The 4,925-nt window shown below is 29.7% G+C and overlaps 1 protein-coding gene across 2 annotated transcripts in view; it reads left to right on the top strand.

Annotated features, from left to right (window-relative positions):
* The first annotated feature begins 459 nt into the window (after positions 1-459).
* Positions 460-4,925, top strand: part of LOC100168056 (microsomal triglyceride transfer protein large subunit) — a 12,988-nt gene continuing 8,522 nt past the window's right edge. The window contains exon 1 of one of the 2 annotated variants that reach the window (XM_016805125.2): positions 460-773. The gene's annotated coding sequence lies outside the window, so the exon portion shown is untranslated. Of the gene's footprint in view, positions 774-2,688; positions 2,976-4,925 lie in introns of those variants that run through there. The other variant, XM_016805124.2, reaches the window with a different exon arrangement.

Here is a 4,925-nt window from a genome sequence, read left to right as displayed (position 1 = left end):
TCTTTTATATACAATACAATCATGCACGTCCATGTTAAAATAGAGAATAACGAGTGAAAAGATATTGTCACGCCGCCATAAAACGTGGAATAAGTAATTTATATTAATATATTATAAATTATAAATTATATAGACATCAAGTGACTTATACCATCACGGTGGTTATATATGTACATAATACAGTTATATTATTAATATGTAGGCGCACAAAATATGTGGCTGCTGTTCTAATTCGGTTTGGTTCATTATAATAATAACAATAAATGTAATGTTATGCAGAAGACTAAAAAGGGGACACCGCATAAAATATCATATACGTGTACATTATAATATTATATGCGAGCTCACGCGACAACTACAAAATTATTAAATCCCTTGCCTACCGCCGAATTAATAAGTGAACGTTGGGCGTCTTTTGAGAACGCGTATTAGTCGCGTCACACGTATCCACACCGCCATCACCACACAGTAAATCTCAACTTAACCGACGATCGCACGCGAAACACACGCAACGTAAATAAAATATAATATTCAATAATAATAATATTTTTTTCGTTTATTAAATATATTAAATTATTATTATTATTATTATTATTATTATATATTATGTTTATATAATAATATATTATTAAAGCTTAAAGTTTATTATAATATTACAACACACAAGTTACAACATAATCGAGTTTGGTGGATCGACGCAGATTGAAAGGATACGATAAAGGACGATTCGACGGATCGAACGCCAAATCGTCGAAATCCGTCAGCACAAATTGGTATGATACACTTAGTCTATATTATAATATTATAATCGTCGTCTATTACTAATAAATGTAATAAAAAAATCTAAATATTTAATTAGAATAAAAATTATATTGCATAATAAATTGTATTTTTAAGCATATAAATATATAATTACTTAAGTATAGTATTTAAATACTAAATAGCATTGAGTTATCGACAAGATGGGATGTCCCTCCCCGCCAACCAGATATAGACATATAGTTGCTGATATCTGCCTCTAAATATATATATGTACAAGGATGTAATATGTGGACGATTTGACATAATTATTTACATTTAAAATCTAAATCTTGTTTACCGGAAAAGTAATTATAAAATGTACCTAGGTACTAATCTATACCAGCTAATTATTTAAACTAGGATATTTGGCACCCGATGTCCGATGGTATTTACCGCAAGTGGATGTTAAAACCCAAGTTCGAAATGTTGACATCCAATATTTTTATTTTTTAATATTTTCATATTTATTTTAATATTAATAAAATACATTATAATTTAATACTGTCTAGTAGCTTCCTGCTCTACGTGCGATAACGACTGATGACTGTATAACAAAGAATAGAATAAAGGACATATTTTGTGTGCTTATATACATATTAATTATAATTGACTAAACATACTCAATGTAATATTTATTGTATTTATTTATTAATAATGGACCATTGATTTATTTATTTACAAAAATATTAAAATAATCATATATTTTTATGTATCATCGTGTAAGAAATGAGTTTAAAAATTCCAATATTTCAGTGTTTAGTTATTAACTAAAATTTAATCATAACTGGATAAGTTTTTTGGTATACATTAATGAATGACGGGTGATGATAAAATTATAATAACATATTATTCTTCAATTTCCTTGCTTGTACCACCAACAATATTTACTAACAGATTATTATTTACCTATATTATTTCAGTATAAAGTAGATACCTAGCAATTAATAATATACAATATAAATTCTCAAACTGTGTTACAATCATTATGTACCTACATCATTACTATTTACTAGTTAGTATTAACCTACTATAGTTTCTACTATTTAGAAATAATATTACAATATACTATTATAATATTAAATAAGACATTAATGTACCTACTAACTAGTACTACGTACTAATGAATTGTTGTTAAAGTAAATATAAAAAGTAAAAAAAATTATCAGGTGTCAAAAGTTCACATGCGATACCATCCGGTATCAAAGGTCCAGTGTTTAATTTCCATTATAGGTACCTACCTATTTTTATCGTAGACACGTTTACGCATTCCTGCTAAACGACGACTGTCGTTCCGTGTTCGGTCAAACGCAGCACATCTTCACTGTTATATATCTGCCCATACGTCGTTCAAGAAGAAAAAAACTTCTTCTAGTTTGACCTTCGTCGTCGGTTCGATATACGCACACCCATTTATGTGTATAATATAATGTACCTGTACGTTAAAATACCATCACGAGTCGCTCGACTAAACGCAACGAAACCGGTCTGATACCAATTGATAGGTTACCGTATACACATTAAACCATGTTTCACGCCTATAATATTATCATAATATGGAGAATATTATTGTAATAATATTGTGCCTATACGTTCGCGTTCACGGTTCATCTACATAATATTATTCAATTGTAATGATTTTTTTCGAACGGAATATAAATTTCTGGTTATTATATTGTATAATTATAATGCATAATATATAATATATAATATTATTATAAATTATAATTATTGTTGTGCAGTTCGTTTTTAAAACATCATTCGATTACAATATTATAATATGGTCCGATCAGTACATTATTATAATAACGATAACGCGTACAATATTAATATATTATTATCGGCAGTTGATAATTAATATAATATTTTATGTATAGTATTAATATTAATATTATATGGTTTAAAGTCCGAACGCAGCGGGAATCGATGTAATTATTTGTTGTTTTTGGATCAGAACAAATCGGTCTGTATTACGCGATTGCCGCGACTAAGGAACAAACTATAGCCTATAGGTAATAATATTCTATAGTCTTATAATAATTAATAGCAACCGTGAACAGATAGCAGCAATAAACTGCAGCTGCAGCTCGGGCGACGATTCCATGACCTATGTAGTATGAACACTGGTGAAGGCGGGGAGATGTACGCCGCCGTCAAGACACGTCATCAATGAACACGTAGGTAGTCAGGATTTCCTTAATAATAATAATTGCCAGTTGCGAGTTTCTTTCGAATAACAATCGATTCCGATGCCCAACTATTGTGGTGTCTGTAAATTATTTTAAAATATTATAATATTATAATATCATTATCCACGACTATCGACAACGTATATAATATATTATATATCTTTATCAATACGACAATTTATACTAATATATACTTTAATATTATAAAGCTGAAGAGTTTGTTTTTTTAAATGTGCTAATCTCTGCAGGAACTACTGGTTTGGATTAAAAAATTGTTTTTGTGTTGGGTAGTCGATTTATCCAGTAATTCTATATATATTATATTTGCTATTTATAATAATAATAATAATAATAATAATATTATAAACAGGAAATATTTGTATGTTTGTATAACGAATAGACTCAAAAACTACTGGACGGATTTCAAAAATGATCTCACAGTCTCACCATTAGAATGCTACATTATCTCTGAGTAACATGTACTATATTTAATACTAGAAAAAATTAGGGATCTTTACTAAAACTTCAATAATGTTTTTTTTTTTTGTATGTACGCGCCATATCTCAAAAAGTACTCAACGGATCTTAATACACGTTTCACTAATATATCGGTTAAGTTACGGGGAAAGTTTTAATGTATAATTTGTTTTGGAAAATTAATTGGGTGGTCAAAAATAATAACAATAATATATATGTATATAAAAATGAATGTTTGTCTGTATGTACCTTATGCATTCCTAAACAGCTAGACCGATTTTGATGAAATTATTTGTGTGTGTTTGAGTGGTTTCCGGATGATTTAGATTCACAATTGGGCCCGGTAAGTCCAACCCGGAGAGGTTCTCAAACAGGGATTTTGAGGTTTACGATGGACATTTTTGTCTATAAATGGTTGCTATTGATTATAGAAGAAACAATAATTAGTAGAAATTGGTATTTTATTTGTATATTAGTTACCATTAGTTAATCGGGCAAATCAAGCAATGCATACAATCGAATTTTCGCACAATGCCTACTTGATATGCTGTCGCACATTGTCCACGCGATCCAACGTAGTCGGATTGCCAACCGGCATGGCTGAGTTGCACTTACTGAAGCGAGTTACACCCAAAAGGAGTTGAACAATCACAGTTTTTTTAAGAGTTGAAATTTTTTACGGGCAACGAAGTATGCTGTATCAGCTATATTATAATAAATTAGAAAAATAAGGCATATACATTTTGTACAAATATATTTATTAAAAATACAAATCTTTATAGGCCTGGACAACGTCGGGCAGGACAGATATAATTATTAATAATCGGTATACACACCGGGCACCAGCCACCGACTATAGATTTATAGTCGCATCACGCTTTGATATCACACATCGGTCAGCGATGCAAATATAAAACTATGCTATCCACCGACGAGATATATGCGTATTATTTGACTTTGTAGTTTGTATAATAATATAAAACACTAAGAATACCCCAACACATCGAACATTTACACACATTTTAAAATACAGTTTTCATGTTTATTAAAGTAAAATATTTACCTACCTACGTCCTACGATAGCTGATAGGTAATGTTATATTGTATTTCAGTAGGCAATTGACAAAATGTAATAGGTATATGTTAAAGAGTTTACTCTGTGATATGAAAATTGAAAAAACTAAAGACGTGGAGTCGTGGAGACTGCAAAATATACGTGTACTGTATAACGACAAACTCTTAAATTTTAAAACCAGTCATAGTTAATTAAAAATTAAAAATTATACTTATACCAGTGGCGGTTTTGATAAAACATCAAGGGGGGGGGGGCTATTTTAATTTTTTTGGTTCCTCCCACCATAATAAAAAAAAAAATTAAAAAAAGTTTTTATATATTATATTGTGAAAATAATATGGCGTACATAACATAACAGTTGGCTCAAAAAAATCCAAGGGGGGGGG

The sequence above is a fragment of the Acyrthosiphon pisum genome, chromosome A2, assembly GCF_005508785.2.
Source record: "Acyrthosiphon pisum isolate AL4f chromosome A2, pea_aphid_22Mar2018_4r6ur, whole genome shotgun sequence".
NCBI classification, from domain to species: domain Eukaryota; kingdom Metazoa; phylum Arthropoda; class Insecta; order Hemiptera; family Aphididae; genus Acyrthosiphon; species Acyrthosiphon pisum.
Note: the sequence above shows the minus strand (reverse complement) of the source record. Positions and strands in the feature narration are given on the sequence as shown.